A 21561-nucleotide genomic window follows, 5' to 3' on the forward strand; every position below is an offset into this window, starting at 1 on the left:
GATAAGTGCAATTGTCTGATGGTTAGCACATTCTTTAGTACTATTCTTCTTGAGAATTGGGATAAGGATTGACCTTTTCTAGTCCTGTGGCCACTGCTGGGTCTTCCAGATTTGTTGACATATTGAATGCAACACCTTGATAGCATCATCTTTTAGGATTTTAAATAGCTCTACTGGAATTCCATGGCATCCATTAGCTTTATTAACAGCAGTGTTTCCTAACCACTTGACTTCACACTCCAGAATATCTGGTTTTGGGGAACTGATCACACCGTCATAGTAATCCTATTCATTAAGATCTTTTTCATACAGTTCTTCCATGTATTCTTTCCATCTCTTCTGGATCTCTTCTGCTTCTATTAGGCCTCTACCATTTCTCTTCTTTATTATGCCCATCTTTGGGCAAAATGCTCCCTTGATATTTCCAATTTTCCTGAAGAGATCTCTAGTCTTTCCTCTTCTGTTGTTTTCTTCTAGTTTTATGAATTTTTCATTGAAGAAGGCCTTCTTGCCTCTCCTTGCTATTCTTTGGAATTCTGCATTTAGTTGGATGTACCTTGTCATTTCTCTATTGCTTTACACTTCTATTCTTTCTTCAGCTATTTATAAAGCCTCCTCAGATAACACTTTGCCTTATTGCTTTTCTTTTTCTTTGGGATGGTTTTGTTCACTGTCTCCTGTACAATATTACAGACCATCCATAGTTCTTCAGGCACACTGTTAACTAGATCTAATCCCTTGAATCCATCCATTATCTCCACTGCGTATCCATAAGGGGTATGATTTAAGTCGTACTTGGCTGGCCTAGTGGCTTTCCCTGCTTTCTTTACTTTAAGTCTGAATTTTGCTATGAGAAGCTGATGATCTGAGCCACAGTCAGATCCAAGTCTTATATTTGCTTACTGTATACATCTTCTCCATCTTGGGCTACAAAGGATGTAACCAATTTGATTTTGTTATTGATGATTTGATGATATCCATGTGTAAGTCATCTTTTGTGTTATTAAAAAGGGAGTTTTGCTATGACCAGTGCATTCTCCTGGCAGAATTCAGTTAGCCTTTGCCTTGCCTCATTCATCCCCTTCATGGATCACTGCCTTGTGGCAAAGGGGCTTGTGTAATTCAATGAAGCTATGAGCCATGCTTTGTAGGGCCACCCAAGATGGACAGGTCCTGGTAGAGTGTTCCGATAAAACATGATCCACAGGAGGAGGGAATGGCACACCACCCCAGTATACTTGCCATGAGAACCTCATGAGCTGTATAAAAGGATAAAAGTACAAGACTATCATAGACTTATACAAATTAGTAAGTGATTCACCAGTTTTTATCAGGCATAGCTATGACCAGAGTGTGTGCTACTTAGTTTCCCTCGTTCCCATCCTCTGCTAACTAAGCTCGATCCAGATTATACCTCTATGTATCTCTGCAGCCACGGATATGCCTCTTCATTCTATGGCCTCATGATCTACATGCAAAGCCACCGCATGTGTATGTTTATGTTTGTTAACGTGTTGCTCATCAAAACAGGTGAGAATGTATACTGGATCAACAAAAACCATCCCTAGGAATAAAACAGTCAGTTTTAACTGATAATTGTGGGTCAGCAGCTTCTTTTCTGCATATAGAAAAAATATTGAAATTGATGAGAGAAATAAAAAATATGATTTGCTTTTCTCTAACAGTTTGAAATCTGACATAGGGTAGAAGTATAAGGAGGCTGGTTAACCAGAAAACTACATACAAACAAAAATAACAGCAAGATAAAATACAGGTAACACTGGCTCTCTTGTACAGAGGTTATGCGAGTAGGGCCAAAAAAGCCCCAGTATTTTCTAGACTGCTCTGAGTCTTCTCTACATTCATTGGTAACTACATCTCAGGATTTTATCCATCATAAACACATGTATTACCTATTACAATCATGATTCAATACGTATGAGAAGGACATAGTATCATACATTACCATAGGACAAGAAATCATTTTCAACATATAGATTATCCCAAGAATCCTTTATTTGTATGTTTTTGACATGATGACTTTATTTTTGCCTTCAACTTTATAGATTTGAGTGTGTTTTTTAGAGATTAGTGTACAAGAACTGGGTAAGGGAGGGGTGAGATTAATAATTAATTACACTGAAACTATTACCCATTTATCTATTCATTTATTAAAGGTGGGTTTTAGAATTATTGTATAATATAATAATATATTATATTGTATATATACATATATATATGTGTATATTTAAAAAATTTTTGGCCCCCACCACATGGCATGTGAGAATTTGTTCCCCCAACCAATTATTATAATAATAATAATATTATTATACAATATTATATGCAAAGAACCTGGATTGTTGCCTAGCACGTTCCAGCATGATATCAATGATTGTTCATTCCTTTTATTTCTGCCTTCATGTGTATTTGTAGGGTTGAAGGATTTCACTCGGCTTTGTTCAAAATAAAAGTGGTTCAGCAATAGTCTGAAGTATTTATTTCAAAGTCTCGTTCATTAGACAAATATTTATGGAGTTGTTATTATATGTCAGTTCTTATCACACTGGTGAGGTCTATATAGTTCAGCCTAGACAAATAAGTGGGGCTTCCCAACCTGGCACAGTGGTAAAGAATCCACCTGCCAATGCAGGAGGTACAAGAGACACGTGTTCAATCCCTGGGTTGGGAAGATCTCCTGGAATAGGAAATGGCAACGTGCTCCATTTTTACCTGGAAAATTTCATGAACAGAAAAGCCTGGCAGGCTACAGTCTGTGACAAGGCAGAGTTAAACACGACTGGTGACTAAGCACACACACACACTGTTCTACATTGCTTCAGTGGAGTCCAACTCATTGCAACCCCATGAACTGTAGCCTGCTTGGCTCCTCTGTCCATGGGGTTCTCCAGGCAAGAATACAGGAGTGGATTGCTATTTCCTTTTCCAGGAGATCTTCCCACACACATGCACAGACAAATAAACAAGGTATTGCAATGTGGCCACTAATGGAGATAGGAAAGGGATATTACTTTTAGTCTCAGAAGAGGGTCGTGGTAGGAGACAGTCAAGTTGGAAAGAGCAGACAATATAAATCTATAGAAAGGGAAGAAAGAATGAAACAATCAGGGAACTGAAACTACTCATCAAGGAACTAAATGGATTTTGTAAAATTTATATTTCAATGACATACATATAAAGATCAACCAAGATCCAAAATCATCAAATATGGGAAATATGGATTAGCTATAAAAATATAATTTTCTATTTGAGACTTCCCTGGATGTCTAGTGGTTAAGACTCTCCACTTCCAATGCACGGGTCATGAGTTTGAACCCTGGTTGGGGGAACAAATTCCCACATGCCGTGCGGTGGGGGCCAAAAATTTTTTAACTATACACATATATATATAACATATATATATGTATATATACAATATATATTTTTTAATTTTTTACTTGAAAAAGAGGGTATGTGGTTCTTTAAACTAATGGTAAACCTGTGCCACCTAATCATCCAGTTATGACATAGCTAAATAAATGGCTTTTCAGGGAAGTAAATCTAAAACCTTACATTATCTATTTTTAGAAATTACTCATATCATTACAGAAGTGATTAAAATACCATGTATTAAAGTATTCCACAATTTTTTCCTTAAAATGAACAATTTTAATAAAAATATTTCAAACTGATATATCATGTTCATATTTTTATAGTATTTCTGTACTAAATCAATTTATTATTTACTGAACTGATAACACCCTTAATATTAATTTTTTCTTGATCTAATTTAAAGTCAGTCTAATGCTAAATGATGTTTGTTAGTGGCTGAAGGTGCACACTGGATACTGAATAAGCTGAAAGGGGTGCTTCATTCTTTATAATGCACATTAACAAAGAGTTCACAAACTAAGAATACTTGAGTGTACATAGAAACAAAATAATCTCTTTAGAAGTATATTTGTTTAGATATAACACTGTGATATTTGACCTTTCATGAAAGCATTGGCATGAAAAAAAATCACAAAGCTATTTAGCTTAATTTCTTTGAAATATTTTTCTTTCTAATTCTAATATTTTTGAAGAAGGTAAATTGCACATTACCTATCTTTTGAAATAAGAAACAATACCAAGTGAAGGAATCTGTTTCATACTACTTTTAAACCTTATATTTTGGCCCACCAAACCACATTGACATCATGTTTTTAAGCATATTTGAAACAGTCCTCATTGTCATACTTTAACTTTTATATCTTGATGAGAAACTTCAGATTACTAAACTTCAAATTATTTTTCTTAATGAAGAACTTCAGATTATTAAACTTCAAATTATTTTTCTTATCAGCATTTTTCCTTAATTTCATTATTTGGTGTACAGAATATTCTAAATTCTTGCTACTGTCTATCGTAACAAAACTGAACAAGTAGAACAAAGAAAATGTTGTGATTTGAGAATGGCTTTTCATTCAGTAAATGGATTTCACCTCCAACAAATCAAAATGAAAAATGATGACTTCTCTGGAACATTTAAAAGACTAAGTACCCACAGAGTAATATTAAAACCAGCAAAGTGGAGAATGGCTAACGTAATTTATGACACATACTCTAAAACACAGAAGACTTGTGATACAAAGGAAAAAAGTCTAACTAATATGACTGGCAAAGATACAAAAGAGGCTATAGAAAAACAAAAAGCAGTTATTTACAATTTCAAAGTTGCTGACTTTATAAGTCAAATGTGTTCATTAAGAATTAAATATTAATAATGCTGAGTCATAAAATTAAATGTAGCAATATGAGTTGCCCCAAGTAAACCCATCAACTGGTACCTGATGGAATCAGATGATAGAAAGTAAGATATAATTTGTACTAAGCAAAAAAAAAAAAAAAAAAACCTCTTCTCTCCCTTTTTAATTCAAGGCATGAGTACAGGCAGCCAAAATACCAGATTCTGCATTTAAGTCTCTGCCAGACATTCAGTTAAAAGGAGTGAGTGATATCCAAAAGCACCATTGCCTTGGACTAGTATTATGGTCACCCTGGGTATTGGTGAGCAGGTTGGGAGGGGCGCAAAAAAGAAAGGCAGATTCCAGCTAGCTTGCCCTCAGGTTAAAATGTACACAAACCCAAGATTTTGACACCTAATGTGCTAGGCTCTAAAAACTAGTGTTCTGGATAAGTCTGCAAGTAATGTGCATGTAAAGGGAGAAAGTAAATACAAATTTTCCACAACCTATGTATATTCTTTTCTTCTTCATAGTTGTGCAAAATACATCATCATTTGAGTATGCCTTTCATAAAAATTTTCACAAAAATAATTATTAGTGTCAAAGAAAAAGTGACAATGACTTTTATGTGGACAAACAGGAGAACGTTTAAATTAGGTACTGATTTGAAATTTGAGATAGTTTGAAGTAATTGGAGTTTACTTTTGAAATAGTGTTAAGGAAAGTTCTAAACATTTAGAATCATTGAGTCTTTCCTTGTGGATTTATCATTTGCTCATTATGTAACATCTACCTTTTGTCTCTAGTAATTTTATCGTCTGTGAAATCTACTTTTGCAGGTATTAATATAGGTATTCTTAATTTTTTATTAGTACTTGATGGTGTATCTTTAAGCATCCTTTTATTTTCATCTATTTTGTCATTAAGTCAAAAATTACTTTCCTTTAAGCAACAATATGTAGGTCATATGTTCTTTTTATTTCCTCTGTAATTTTTGGCTATTTATTAGTAGGCTTAAGACATTTACATAAGGCAATTATTATATGTTAATTCTTACATCTACCATGATATTATATATTTTCTATTTGGTTCCTCTTTTTTTGATTCTGTTTATTTGATTTTGCTTGCCTGCTGTTAATCAAACAATTTGGGGATGCCATCTTGATTTATTTTCAGTGTGTAAGGCTATCTTTACACAGATTTAGTGAGGCTATTCCATGTATTTCATATATAGAAATAGATGATATAGATATCAAAGATTGATATCAGAATAGACATATAGATACAGAAATATACATAGTTGTATAATTTAGAGTCTCAGTTCAGTTCAATTCAGTTGCTCAGTCGTGTCCGACTCTTTGTGACCCCATGAATCACAGCACGCCAGGCCTCCCTGTCCATCACCATCTCCCGGCGTTCACTCAGACTCACATCCATCGAGTCCGTGATGCCATCCAGCCATCTCATCCTCTGTCGTTCCCTTCTCCTCCTGCCCCTAATCCCTCCCAGCATCAGAGTCTTTTCCAATGAGTCAACTCTTTGCATGAGGTGGCCAAAGTGCTGGAGTTTCAGCTTTAGCATCATTTCTTCCAAAGAAATCCCAGGGTTGATCTCCTTTAGGATGGACTGGTTGGATCTCCTTGCAGTCCAAGGGACTCTCAAGAGTCTTCTCCAACACCACAGTTCAAAAGCATCAATTCTTTGGCACTCAGCTACTGAGATCAATATCTACCACATCAGATAAAGTGTGCAAACCTCATTTCTACTTAGGTCTCTTTTCCTTCCTCCAGTTTTAAATATAATTTTCTTGAGTATCAGATTATCACAAAACGTTTGCCTTAATTTTAAAATATAACTGAAAAATCTCAGGAGGAAAGAGCTTATGTTTGTACCCCAGTTTCTTTTTTTTTTCTCCTGTGTGTTTCTACCTCCTATAATACTCTTTGAGTTCTATTTCTCTTAAATAACAATTATCTCAAAAACTACCTAACTCATGGTAAACCATGTGTCTTTTTTTTCATATTTAAACTTTTTATTGTGGAAATTTTCAAACACACACAAAAGCAGAAAGGATATGGCAGTGATCCCCCATGTATGCCCCAGGGAACTCTTAGTTTCAGTAGTTACTAACATCTCGTCAATCAGGTAATCTGCCTTTCTCCCTCCTTTGTATTTTTTTAATTAATTTATCTTCATTGGAGGCTAATTACTTTATAATATTGTAGTGGTTTTTGCCATACATTGACATGAATCAGCCATGGGTATACATGTGTCCCCCATCCTGAACCCCCCTCCCTCTGCCCTCCCTATCCCATCCCTCAAGGTCATCCCAATGCACCATCCCTGAGCACCCTGTATGCTGCATCGAACCTGGTCTGGCAATCTATTTCACATATGGTAATATACATGTTTCAGTGCTATTCTCTCAAATCATCCCACTCTCGCCTTCTCCCAGAGTGAAAAAGTCTGTTCTTTACATGAGTCTCTTTTGTTGTCTCGCCTGTAGGGTCATCATCACCATCTTTCTAAATTCCATATATATGCGTTAATATACTGTATTGATGTTTTTCTTTCTGACTTACTAACTCTGAATAATAGGCTCCAGTTTCATCACCTCATTAGAACTGATTCAGTTCAGTTCAGTTCAGTCACTCAGTCATGTCTGACTCTTTGTGACCCCATGAATCGCAGCACACCAGGCCTCCCTGTCCATCACCATCTCCTGGAGTTCACTCAGACTCATGCCCATTGAGTCTGTGATGCCATCCAGCCATCTCATCCTCTGTCGTCCCCTTCTCCTCCTGCCCTCAATCCCTCCCAGCATCAGAATCTTTTCCAATGAGTCAACTCTTCGCATGAGGTGGCCAAAGTGCTGGAGTTTCAGCTTTAGCATCATTCCTTCCAAAGAAATCCCAGGGCTGATCTCCTTCAGAATGGACTGGTTGGATCTCCTTGCAGTCCAAGGGACTCTCAAGAGTCTTGTCCAACACCACAGTTCAAAAGCATCAATTCTTCGGCACTCAGCCTTCTTCACAGACCAACTCTCACATCCATACATGACCACAGGAAAAACCATAGCCTTGACTAGATGGACCTTAGTTGGCAAAGTAATGTCTCTGCTTTTGAATATACTATCTAAGTTGGTCTTAACTTTTCTTCCAAGGAGTAAGCGTCTTTTAATTTCATGGCTGCAATCACCATCCGCGGTGATTTTGGAGCCCCCCAAAACTAAAGTATGACACGTTTCTACTGTTTCCCCATCTATTTCCCATGAAGTGATGGGACCAGATGCCATGATCTTCGTTTTCTGAATGTTGAGCTTTAAGCCAGCTTTTTCACTCTCCTCTTTCACTTTCATCAAGAGGCTTTTTAGCTCTGCTTCATTTTCTGCCATAAGGGTGGTGTCATCTGCATATCTGAGGTTACTTATATTTCTCCTGGCAATCTTGATTCCAACTTGTGTTTCTTCCAGTCCAGCATTTCTCATGATGTACTCTGCATATAAGTTAAATAAGCAGGGTGACAATATACAGCCTTGATGTACTCCTTTTCCTATTTGGAACCAGTCTGTTGTTCCATGTCCAGTTCTAACTGTTGCTTCCTGACCTGCATACAGATTTCTCAAGAGGCAGGTTAGGTGGTCTGGTATTCCCATCTCTTGAAGAATTTTCCACAGTTTATTGTGATCCACAGTCAAAGGCTTTGGCATAGTCAATAAAGCAGAAAGAGATGTTTTTCTGGAACTCTCTTGCTTTTTCCATGATCCAGCGGATGTGGGCAATTCCATCTCTGGTTCCTCTGCCTTTTCTAAAACCAGCTTGAACATCAGGGAGTTCATGGTTCATGTATTGCTGAAGCCTGGCTTGGAGAATTTTGAGCATTACTTTACAAACATGTGAGATGACTGCAATTGTGCGGTAGTTTGAGCATTCTTTCTCATTGCCTTTCTTTGGGATTGGAATGAAAGCGGACCTTTTCCAGTCCTGTGGCCACTGCTGAGTTTTCCAAATTTGATGGCATATTGAGTGCAGCACTTTCACAGCATCATCTTTCAGGATTTGAAACAGCTCCACTGGAATTCCATCACCTCCACTAGCTTTGTTCGTAGTGATGCTTTCTAAGGCCCACTTGACTTCACTTTCCACGATGTCTGGCTCTAGATTAGTGATCACATCATCGTGATTATCTGGGTCGTGAAGATCTTTTTTGTACAGTTCTTCCGTGTATTCTTGCCACCTCTTCTTAATATCTTCTGCTTTTGTTAGGTCCAGACCATTTCTGTCCTTTATCGAGCCCATCTTTGCATGAAATGCTCCCTTGGTATCTCTAATTTTCTTGAAGAGATCTCTAGTCTTTTCCATTCTGTTCTTTTCCTCTATTTCTTTTCATTGATTGCTGAAGAAGGCTTTCTTATCTCTTCTTGCTATTCTCTGGAACTCTGCAGTCAGATGCTTATATCTTTCCTTTTCTCCTTTGCTTTTCACCTCTCTTCTTTTCACAGCTCTTTGTAAGGCTTCCCCAGACAGCCATTTTGCTTTTTTGCATTTCTTTTCCATGGGGATGGTCTTGATCCCTGTCTCCTGTACAATGTCACGAACCTCATTCCATAGTTCATCAGGCACTCTATCTATCAGATCTAGGCCCTTAAATCTATTTCTCACTTCCACTGTATAGTCATAAGGGATTTGATTTAGGTCTAATAGCTGAGTAATATTACATTGTGTATATGTTACCACAGCTTTCTTTTCCATTCGTCTGCCGATGGACATCTAGGTTGTTTCCATGTCCCAGCTATTGTAAACAGTGCTGCGATGAACATTGGGGTACTTCTGTCTCTTTCAATTGTGGTTTCCTCAATGTGTTTGCCCTGCAGTAGGATTTCTGGGTTGGATGGCAGTTCTATTTCCAGTTTTTTAAGGAATCTCCACACTGTTCTCTATGGTAGCTGTACTAGTTTGCATTCCCACCAACAGTATAAGAGGGTTCCCTTTTCTCCACACCCTCTCCAGCATTTATTGTTTGTAGACCTTTGTATAGCAGCCATTCTGACCTGCGTGAGATGGTACCTCATTATGGTTTTGATTTGCATTTCTCTGATAATGAGTGATGCTGAGTATCTTTTCATGTGTTTGTTAGCCATCTGTATGTCTTCTTCAGAGAAATGTTTGTTTAGTTCTTTGACCCATTTTTTTGATTGGGTCGTTTAGTTTTCTGGTATTGAGCTACATGAGCTGCTTGTATATTTTTGAGATTAATTCTTTGTCAGTTGCTTCATTTGATATTATTTTTTCCCATTCTGAAGTCTGTCTTTTCACCTTGTTTATAGTTTCCTTCTTTGCACAAAAGCTTTTAAGTTTAATTAGATCCCATTTGTTTATTTTTGCTTTTCTTTCCATTGATCTGGGAGGTGGATTATAGAGGATCCTGCTGTGATTTATGTCAGAAAGTTTTCCTCTAGGAGTTTTACAGTTTCTGGTCTTACATTTAGATCTTTAATCCATTTTGAGTTTATTTTTGTGTATGGTGTTAGAAAGTGTTCTAGTATCACTATTAACAAGTGGTTGACCAAATTTTCCAGAATCACCGGTTAAAGAGATTATCTTTTCTCTATTGTATATTCTTGCCTCCTTTGTCAAAGATAAGGTGTCCATAGGTGCATAGATTTATCTCTGGGCTTCTTATTTTGTTCCATTGATCTATATTTCTTTCTTCTGTCTGTGCCAGTACCATACTGTCTTGATGACAGTAGCTTTGTAGTATAGTCTGAAGTCAGGCAGGCTGATTCCTCCAGTTCCATTCTTCTTTCTCAAGATTGTTTTGGCTATTTGAGGTTTTTTTGTGTTTCCACACAAATTGTGATATTATTTGTTCTAGTTCTCTGAAAAATACCATTGGTAGCTTGATAGGGATTGCACTGAATCTACAGATTGCTTTGGGTAGTATATTTATTTCCACTGTATTGATTTTTCCAGTCCATGAACATGGTATATTTCTCCATCTATTTGTGTCATCTTTGATTTCTTTCACCAGTGTTTTATAGTTTTCTATATATAGGTCTTTTGTTTCTTTAGGTAGATTTATTCCTAAGTATTTTATTCTTTTTGTTGCAATGATGAATGGAATTGCTTCCTTATTTTCTCTTTCTGTTTTCTCATTGTTAGAGTATGGGAATGAAAGGGATTTCTGTGTGTTAATTTTATATCCTGCAACTTTACTATATTCATTGATCAGCTCTAGTAATTTTCTGGTGGAGTCTTTAGGGTTTTCTATGTAGAGGATCATGTCATCTGCAAACAGTGAGAGCTTTACTTTTTCTTTTCCAATCTTGATTCCTTTTATTCCTTTTGCATCTCTGATTGCTGTGGCTAGATCTTCCAAAACTATGTTGAATAATAGTGGTGAGAGTGGGCATCCTTGTCTTGTTGCTGACTTTAGGAGAAATGCTTTCAATTTTTCACCATTGAGGATGTTTGCTGTGGGTTTATCATATATGGCTTTTATTATGTTGAGTTACGTTAACTCTATGCATGCTTTCTGGAGGCTTTTTATCATAAAGGGATGTTGAATTTTGTCAAAGGCTTTCTCTGCATCTATTGAGATAATCATATGGTTTTTAATCTTTCAATTTGTTAATGTGGTGTATCACATTGATTGATTTGCAAAGATTGAAGAATCCTTGCATCCCTGGCGTAAAACCTACTTGGTCATGATGGATGATCTTTTTAATATGTTACTGGATTCTGTTTGCTTATTTTGTTGAGGATTTTTGCATCTATGTTCATCAGTAATATTGGCCTATAGTTTTTTTTGTGTGTGGCATCTTTGTCTGGTTTTGGCATTAGGGTGATGGTGCCCTCATAGAATGAGTCCTCTGCAATTTTCTGGAAGAGTTTGAGTAGCATATGTGTTAGCTCTCCTCTAAATTTTTGGTAGAATTCACCTGTGAAGCCATCTGGTCCTGGGCTTTTGTTTGTTGGAAGATTTTTGGTTACAGTTTCGATTTCCATGCTTGTGATGTGTGTTAAGATTTTCTGTTTCTTCCTGGTTCAGTTTGGTATGTTATACTTTTCTAAGAATTCATCCATTTCTTCCAGATTGTCCATTTTATTGGCATGTAGTTGCTGATAGCAGTCTCTTATGATCCTTTGTATTTTTGTATTGTCTCTTGTGATTTCTCCATTTTCATTTCTAATTTTATTGATTTGATTCTTCTCCCTTCTTTCCTTGTGAGTCTGGCTAATGTTCTATTTTATTTATCTTCTCAAAGAACCACCTTTTAGTTTTGTTGATTTTTGCTATAATCTCCTTTGTTCCTTTTTTATTTATTTCTGCCCTAATTTTTATGATTTCTTTCTTTCTACTAACCCTGGGGTTCTTAATTTCTTGTTTTTCTAGTTGCTTTATATGTACAGTTAGCTTATTTATTTCATTTTTCTCTTGTTTCTTGAGGCAAGCTTGTATTGCTACTTCTGATTGTTCCATTGTTTCTTGTTCCTTACTGATACTACAGTATTGCTTCTTTTTATCATTTCCTTTATTTTTTTATTTTTTTATTTTTATTTTTACTTTATTTTACTTTACAATACGGTTTGTATTGTATTGTATGGTTTGCCATACATTGACATGGCATTGAAACATGTATACTATCATGTAAGAAACGAATCACCAATCTATGTTCGATGCAGGATACAGGATGCTTGGGGCTGGTGCACGGGGATGATCCAGAGAGATGATATAGGATGGGAGGTGGGAGGGGGGTTCATGTTTGGGAACTCATTTCCTTTCTATAAATAACTTTATTTAGCCAATCTTCAAGGGAAAATATTCTAGTAAGAGATCTTTCATTTTTTTCACCTGAGATATTTTTATTTCTTCTTTACTATGTATTCCCCATGAGTACAAACCTAATGGATATAGAATTAGTGTTTAAAAATTCTTTCATTTTAGCACTTTAAAAATATGCCACTTCCTTCTGGTCTCCATGGGTTCAGATAAGAAATCCACTGCCAATGGATTTAGGATTCCCTATAGGTAATTCCATTTCTCTATGGTTCCTTTTTTTTTTAATATTCAGTTTTAAATTTTTAATTAAGATATTTCTTGGCTTGTACCTACTCAGGTTTATCCATTTGGGGATCACTCAGATTGTTCTCCTGTGTTCCCTTACCCTACTGCTCTCCACCCAGGTGCCCTTTCCCTATAACGTCTCTTGCTTTGTCAGCACGTGTGTCTACTCAGACAATTCATTTCCAAGTGTTAGACAAGAGCCCAGTTTCAGGCCCTGGAAGGGGTCCGCCTTTCTGTAACAAATGGTGACTCTGGGGGGGACTCTTCTCCGCTGAGACTGACATTCTGACCACTCGGGGTACTCACGGACCAGCTTACCTGCCAATCCACCAGACACAGTGGCCCAACTGGGACCCTTTTGTCCCCGGTCTCCTCCTGATGAAGACAACTGGCCAGAGTGCCCCAACCGGTAAGGAACAAAAGACTTTATTGACCTCTCTCCCCTTCCCTCTCTCTTTCCTCTCCTTAACCCTTCCTATCCTTCCCTATTTTTCTAGTCCCCCAGTCCTGGATGCAGGAATCTTGTTGAAGGGCCCTCAGCCTGAGCTGAGGATTGGAGACTGGTCACCTCCTCTTGGCAGAGAACTCAAATTCTGGTTCTGGTCTGGTCTGATTTCCGGTAGGGTCGAATTCCAGTCCTCCCTTCTCTGGAGGCCCAGGGAAAAGCCCAATAACCCCTGGGTATCTGTAAGTGGCAGGAGATGTCTGTAAGTCCACCCCTTTTGCCCCGCCTCTCCCGTCTCCTTCCCCTTCTTCTTTCAACCTGGCTTCCTTTCCTCCCTTTAAATCTTTGATGTTAGTACTTAGATCTGAAGTTCTGTGTCTCTATAGGAGGTTTTCTGAGACTGTATTCTTGTATTTAAGGGCTTCCCTGGTGGTGCAGAGGTTAAAGCGTCTGCCTGCAATGTGGGAGACCTGACTTCAATCCCTGGGTCAGGAAGATCCCCTGGAGAAGGAAATGGCAACCCACTCCACTACTCTTGCCTGGAGAATCCCATGGATGGAGGAGCTTGGTGGGCTACAGTCCACGGGTCGCAAAGAGTCGGACACCACTGAGCAACTTCACTTTCACTTTCACAGATTCTTACATCTATAGGTTTATGTCTTTCACCAAATTTGGGGAATTTTACCTACTATTTCTTCAAATACTCTTTCAGCCCCACTTTTTCTACTCTCCTTCTGGGACTCTGACAATATGAATATTGGATCATTTCTGATTATTTTGTAAGACTCTGCCTCTGTCTTTTTTTTCAGTCTATTTTCTCTGTTATTTGGATTTGATAAGTTCTATTATTCTGTCTTCAAATTTACTAATTTACCCTCTGTTATCTCCACCCCATTATTAAACTCATTCATGAGTTTTTAATTTTTCTTCCTGTATTTTTGTAGCTTCAATTTAATTCCTCTTTATAATTTTTATTTCTCTGGTAATATTTTTTTTGATTCAAGAGAATTTATAATTGGTTATTAAGGCATTTTTACCATATTTCTTATAATACTTGTCAAATAATGCCAACATCTCATTCATCTTAATGTTTGCATCATTTGATTCTCTTTCCTCACTCAGGTTGTGATTCTACTTGATCCTTGGTATGATGAATGAAAATTTATTGTATCCGGAACATTCAGCTATTATTTAGGAAACTCCATATCTAGTTAAATCTTTTATTTTAGCAGGTATTCCCTGGTGGTTCAGATAGTAAAGAATCTACCCGCAAGGCAAAAGACCCATGTTCAATCCCTGGGTCAGGAAGATCCCCTGGGGAAGGAAATGGCAACCCACTCCAGTATTCTTGCCCAGATAATTCCATAGACTGGCAGGCTACAGTCCATGGGGTCACAAAGAATCAGACATGACTGACCGACTTTCAATTTTACACGTTCTTTCACCCTGTTAGTTTTAGCACATGTATTTTAATAATAAAGGAAATCAATCCTGAATATTCATTGGAAAGACTGACGCTGAAGCTGAAGCTCCAATACTTTGCGGACTCATTGGAAAAGACTCTGATGCTGGGAAAGATTGAAGCCAGGAGGAAGAGGGAATGACAGAGGATGAAATGGCTGGATGGTATCACTGACTCAATGGACATGAGTTTGAGAAAGCTCTGGGAGATAGCAGAGGACAGGGAAGTGCCGGGAGCCAGTATGAGGAATCCCGCCCATGGCAAAGGTCATGAGGAAGGAAGCCTGACAAAACGCAAAGGCATGATCCAGCTTCAGGGGTTCCCCCTCGGTTTCCCTGAACATCTACCCCCCAAAACCAGAGTTGGCCTGATTTTATTGTACTGTGCTTTCCACTTTTCTGACATTCTCTGGAAAAAAGTTAACTCAGGGCTTCAGTCTCCTGCATATGAAAGGAATGTTTCAGCTCAAACCCCTCTGATGGCTCTCTAACTTGCCTGACAGGTTCCCCCAGACTTTTTACAACTTGTGAATTGTTTACAGCCCCCCAACCACGAGAGGCACAAAGCTTAAAGCATCTTAAAGATACAGAGCCTTTTCTAAAAAGCTAAAAATTATACTGGTGATGGATTTCACTGTTGAGTCAATGACTGCTGCCAGGCCTCCATATTCTTTATCTTTTAGGCACCTGAAAGATATTAATCAATGTATATTAATCAATTGGGATATAGGAATATAGTAGTTTTGATGTTAGCAACACTAGACTTTTGAGTTAATTACTTTTCTTTCTTATATATCACTGCACTCCTCTTGTGTCCTTGATATGTAAGAATGTAAATTTATTTAGTGCTTTCTGAGAGTGGCACCAGACTTTGGGAAGAACAACATTTTTAAGACAAATATGTCTTCTGGTTGACAAACCCTTATCAGAAAAGGGCTGTAAAATGTTAATTGGCCTTCTGGCCAGAAGATGATGTAAATCACCTAAGACTTGTGCATACAACTAGGTATGCAGAGAGAAAGCCCTGGTCTTGATGAGTCAGGGCTGCTGATGCTGCATAATTTTATATTATCCACTGATCTCTATGTACAAAAAAGGTATAAAAGGCCTTTCTGGACAATAGAGGATGGGCCAGTCATTGGACTGGTTTCCCCCGTGTGGTCTATTCTCCCTCTCTCCTTTTCTGGCTGAATTCCCATCTGTAGCGGGGAGACTCACCACGTCTACTAACTTGCCCTGGCTTTTAAGTCCCGTGAGAGAGGAAGCCCAAGGCAGGGCACCCTCCGCTATTCAAACGAGTGCTGATGGCCTAATGTAGATGGTGCAAACTTCTTGTCCTGAAGTTTATTGGCTTTCCCCGTAAACCAAGTTATTCAGCCTCTTTTCTCCACTAAATTTTCCTACTACACTATTTCTTCTTAATCTCTCTTTATATTTCTAATTAAATAAATAAATTTTCCTTGCCTACACCATCTCCCCTTCGAATTCCCTGGATCCACCAGGGCAGGACCCCGGCAGGGAAGCCTGGCATGCTGCAGTCCATGGGCTCACAAAGGGCTGGACATGGCTGAGCAATTGAACAACATAATGTCATTGACTCCATACATGGATCAAAGTGTGAGTCATAATAAATGTTAATCCAGATTGAATCTTTTATCTAGCCATTTAATATAGTTTGTACTCTTACCCATCAAAGACACAATTTTTGCTATTGCTTATGCCTGCAGTTCTGCTCAAATAGAAAATAAAGCAGTGGATATAATAATACATTTGATGAATAATTAACATTTATTTTGATTGAGACCTTGTATAAGTTTTGCAATAAGCTACTCCAAGTTGTACATGTACACATTTTTGAAATAGTGAGGGATACTTCCTTAGCCTCTATCGATTATGTGTACAAGATAATTAAATGTGGTCAAGTGAATATGGAAGCCTGTGGTCCAGTGGGTCACTGGCATGTAAGTCGGAGTCAGGGCTCCGAACAGTGTCCAGTCGGAGAATACTGATGACAGTAGCCGAAGAACTGGTTTTCCAGGGGCTAGGAAGAAAAATGCAATATCCACAGAGTCTACAATTAATTGTACAGAAGGGCAATTATGTTATTGTATCCTGGAATGCAGCTCTATGTTCCTTTAGGAATCCAAGAAAGAAAGATGACTTCTAGGGTTTCTTTTCTTTTCTTCTTCTTATTTTTTTTTTAAAGCAAGTTGCAGGAGCAGGCCCCACAGGGCACAGATCTATTCAGCCTTATGCTCCAAAGCATCATTAAGTCTCTATCTGTCTTAGGCAGCTCTGGCTGCCATAACAAAATACCACATCCAAGGTGGCTTAAACAATATACATTTATATTCTCACTATTCTGGAGGCTGCAAGTCTAAAACCAGAGTGCCAGTGTAACTGGTTTCTGGTGAAGATGCTTCTTATCTTGAATATAGTCACATTCTCAGTGTCTTCACATAGCAGAGAGAGATAGACAGCAAGATGATATCTATGGTGTCTCTTATAATGGCACTAATCCCTTAGAAGAACTATGGACAGAGCTTCCTAACATTGAACAAGAGGCAGTGATCAAAGCCATTCTCAAGAAAAAGAAATGTAAAAAGTCAAAATGGCTGTCTGTGGAGCCTTACAAATAGGTGAGAAAGAAGAGAAGCTAAAGGCAAAGGAGAAAAGGAATGATATACTCATCTGAATGCAGAGTTCCGAAGAACAGCAAAGAGAGATAAGAAAGCCTTCCTAAGTGAACAATGAAAAAGAAAAAAAAATAGAGGAAAACAATAGATGGGAAAGACTAGAGATCTCTTCAAGAAAATTAGAGATACATAGGGAACATTTCATGCAAAGATGGTCACAATAAAGGACAGAAACAGCATGGCCTAACAGAAGCAGAAGATATTAAGAAGAGGTGGCAAGAATACATTGAAGAACTATGCAAGAAAGATCTTAATGACCCAGAATACCATGATGGTGTGATCACTCACCTAGAACCAGACAACCTGGAATGTGACGTTAAGCAGGCCTTAGAAAGCATCACTACAAACAAAGCTAGTGGAGGTGATGGAATTCCAGCTGAGCTATTTCAAATCCTAAAAGATAATACTGTTAAAATGTTGGACTGAATTAATATGCCAGCAAATTTGGAAAACTCAGCAGTGGCCACAGGACTAAAAAGGTCAGTTTTCATTCCAATACCAAAGAAGGGCAATGCACTTCAATGCAATGCATACAAGTGCACTTATTTCACATGCTAGAAATGTCATGCTCAAAATCCTCCAAGCTAGACTTTAACAGTATGTGAACCAAGAGCTTGCAGATACAAATAGGATTTAGAAAAGGCAGAAGCACCACAAATCAAATTGCCAACATCCCCTGGATCACAGAAAAAGTAAGAGAATTTCAGAATAACATCTACTTCTGTTTCATTGATTATGCTAAAGCCTTTGAAAGAAATGCAAAAACCAGACAACCTGACCTGCCTCCTGAGAAATGTGTGTGCAGGTCAAGAAGCAACAGCTAGAAATGGACATGGAACAATGGACTGGTTCACAATTGGAAAAGGAGTATGTCAAGGTTGTTTATTGTCACCCTGCTTATTTAACTTCTATGTAGAGTACTTCATGAGAAGTGCCAGGCTGGATGAAGCACAAGCTGGAAACATGACTTTTGGGAAAAAAAATATCAACAACCTCAGATATGCAGTTGACATCACCATTATGGCAGAAAGCAAAGAGGAGCTAAATAAAGAGACCCTTGATGAAGGTGAAAGAAGAGGGTGAAAAAGCTGGCTTAGAACTCAACACTCAATAAACTAAGATCATAGTATTGCTATGAATACTAGTATTGCCATAGAATAGTATTGCTGTAGTCCGTGGGGTCTCAAAGAGATGGACATGACTGAATGACTGAACAACAACAAAAATTCCATCATGAAGATCCACCCTCATGACCTCTGAACCTTATTACTGTCAGCCCTATATACTCACAGGTTCCACATCTGCAGAGTCAACCAACCAGAAACCAAATATCTATCTGATTATATGTATTATATGTGTATATATATAGATTTAATTATATATAAATACATATAAATATTGCTTTATATATATAAATCAACCCAAGAAAATTCCAAAATTCCAAAAATTTAAAAAAGAATTTAAATTTGCCCCAGCAACTATATACATAGCATTGACATTATATTGGGTATTATAAGTAATCTAGCATAGACTTGAAGTAAATGGAAAGATGTGCATGAGTTATATGCAAATACTATTACATTTTATATAAATGACTTGAGCATCCTTGGATTTTGGTATCTGCAAGGGGTCCTGGAACCAATCCCCCATGGATACCAAGGGATGAGTATTTATCAAAGGCCCCTTTTCTAAACACCATCACATTTCAAGTTAGCACTTCAACATTTTGAGGGGACACAATTCAATCCATACCAATTTGCAAACCTATGGGTGCCTCAATGGGACACTATAGCAACTACAGTCATGCCTACCAGAATCATCAACACTAGGTGAATTAGTGTTACTAGTTCCACATTTAAGAGTCAGTAAATTACAATTTATATATATATATATACACTTATATAAACTATAGTTTTATGTATACATACATATTTTAGATATATTAAGTAAAGATAAAATATTTGCAACATAAAAGGGAACTTTTACCACCCAATAAATTCAAAGGATATATTTTAGTAATGTCAGTATATAATAAAACAATTTTAACTTCCCCTTTCTACTGGTTTATTTCTCTCTGCCTATAACTTTGTTCTGACATCCATTTTCTAAATTTAACCATCTACCAATCCAGCTATCAATTTTAACTATTGTTTTTCCATTACTAGGGCTTCTAACTGCAACAGTCTTCTTTACACTTTCCTCCCATATACCTCTGTAACAGGATACCCCAATTCCAAAGTTATAAAACTGATTCTTTTTTTCAGATTTTCATGCACACACCACTGATCTTTTCTATGTGAATTTGCTGACAGGTGGGAGCAAATCCAGGCCTAAGCTGCCAAAGCTCTGATTAGAAAGTTGGTTAGATTTTTCTCCCCTTTAATCCTCTAATAACCAACACACACACACACACACACACACACACACACACACATATTTCTGGTTTAAATCTCATTATGAGCAAACATAGTCATATTGCCCCTAACATGTTCTGAACCGAGGCAAGAGCACAAAGAGATGTCCTGCTAGGATCTAGGGAAATGTACATGTGTCTGGCTTGGAAAATGGATACAGGAAAGACGTCTATGCAGGCACTGGATATGAGCTGATGAATTCTGAGGTTGCTCTAGCATGGTTTAGAATGAGGGACATGGATTCAGGATGGAAGCAAACCTTTACACCCAGAAAATCTTCATATTGAGATGAGGGGTACAGTCAGAGAAGAATAAGCATTGGGTTTTTCAGATCGGGGGGACTAGTCCAAGGGCCTATTTGCCTGGGTCAATGGTGGCACTAGCCATTGTTGTCTCTTAGTAACTCTACCTTCTTAACCATTCTAGTAAATGTCTGTATGTAACACTAACTTGGTTTTGCAATATCATCATTTTCCTGAAATTTAAGGGCCATTTACTTTTCTTAATCGCCCTTTGTTGTACCTTTCATTTCCTTATGCCAATGATATCCTCATTCCCTGGATGAAGCAGCTAATAACTTGATGTGGAAACTAAAGGACCTCATGCAACACATATTTAGGTCATACCTGAGTGGTCTAGCAGTTTTCCCTACTTTCTTCAATTTGAGTCTGAATTTGGTAATAAGGAGTTCATGATCTGAGCCACAGTCAGCTCCTCGCCTTGTTTTTGTTAATTGGATAGAGCTTCTCCATCTTTGGCTGCAAAGAATATAATCAATCTGATTTCACTGTTGACCATCTGGTGATGTCCATGTGTAGAGTCTTCTCTTGTGTTGTTGGAAGAGGTTGTTTGCTATGACCAGTGCATTTTCTTGGCAAAACTCTATTAGTCTTTGCCCTGCTTCATTCCACATTCCAAGGCCAAATTTGCCTGTTACTCCAGGTGTTTCTTGACTTCCTACTTTTGCATTCCAGTCCCCTATAATGAAAAGGACATCTTTTTTGGGTGTTAGTTCTAGAAGGTCTTGTAGGTCTTCATAAAACTGTTCAGCTTCAGCTTCTTCAGCATTACTGGTTGGGGCATAGACTTGGGTACCCGTGATATTGAATGGTTTGTCTTGGAGACAAACAGATATCATTCTGTCGTTTTTGAGATTGCATCCAAGTACTGCATTTTGGACTCTTTTGTTGACCATGATGGCTACTCCATTTCTTCTGAGGGATTCCTGCCCGCAGTAGTAGATATAATGGTCATCTGAGTTAAATTCACCCATTCCAGTCCATTTTAGTTTGCTGATTCCTAGAATGTCAACGTTCACTCTTGCCGTCTCTTGTTTGACCACTTCCAATTTGCCTTGATTCATGGACCTGACATTCCAGGTTCCTATGCAATATTGCTCTTTACAGCATCGGACCTTCCTTCTATCACCAGTCCCATCCACAGCTGGGTATTGTTTTTTCTTTGGCTTCATCCCTTTATTCTTTCTGGAGTTATTTCTCCACTGATCTCCAGTAGCATATTGGGCACCTACTGACCTGGGGAGTTCCTCTTCCAGTATCCTATCATTTTGCCTTTTTGGCCAAAATCTGAAACACAGATAACAACAAACCCTGGCAATGGTATAAAGCAACAGAAACTCTCATACATTGCTAGTTGGAATGCAAATTGATATAGCCACTTTAGAAGATAGTTTGGTGTCTTCTTACAAAACTAAACATACTTTCACCATGTGATTCAGCAATCAAGCATTTTGG

General features: G+C 37.8%; 1 long non-coding RNA gene across 9 annotated transcripts in view; it reads right to left on the minus strand.

Moving 5' to 3' along the window:
• The window catches only part of LOC138419530 (uncharacterized), a 639926-nt gene that overhangs the window by 234856 nt on the left and 383509 nt on the right, over nt 1-21561 (minus strand). The window contains exon 8 of one of the 9 annotated variants that reach the window (XR_011249002.1): nt 14690-15384. The exons of the other annotated variants lie outside the window; for them this stretch is intronic. This is a non-coding gene — a long non-coding RNA (uncharacterized lncRNA). Of the gene's footprint in view, nt 1-14689; nt 15385-21561 lie in introns of those variants that run through there. 9 annotated transcript variants of the gene reach the window in all.

Source organism: Ovis canadensis, chromosome 1 (assembly GCF_042477335.2).
Source record: "Ovis canadensis isolate MfBH-ARS-UI-01 breed Bighorn chromosome 1, ARS-UI_OviCan_v2, whole genome shotgun sequence".
Lineage (NCBI taxonomy): Eukaryota > Metazoa > Chordata > Mammalia > Artiodactyla > Bovidae > Ovis > Ovis canadensis.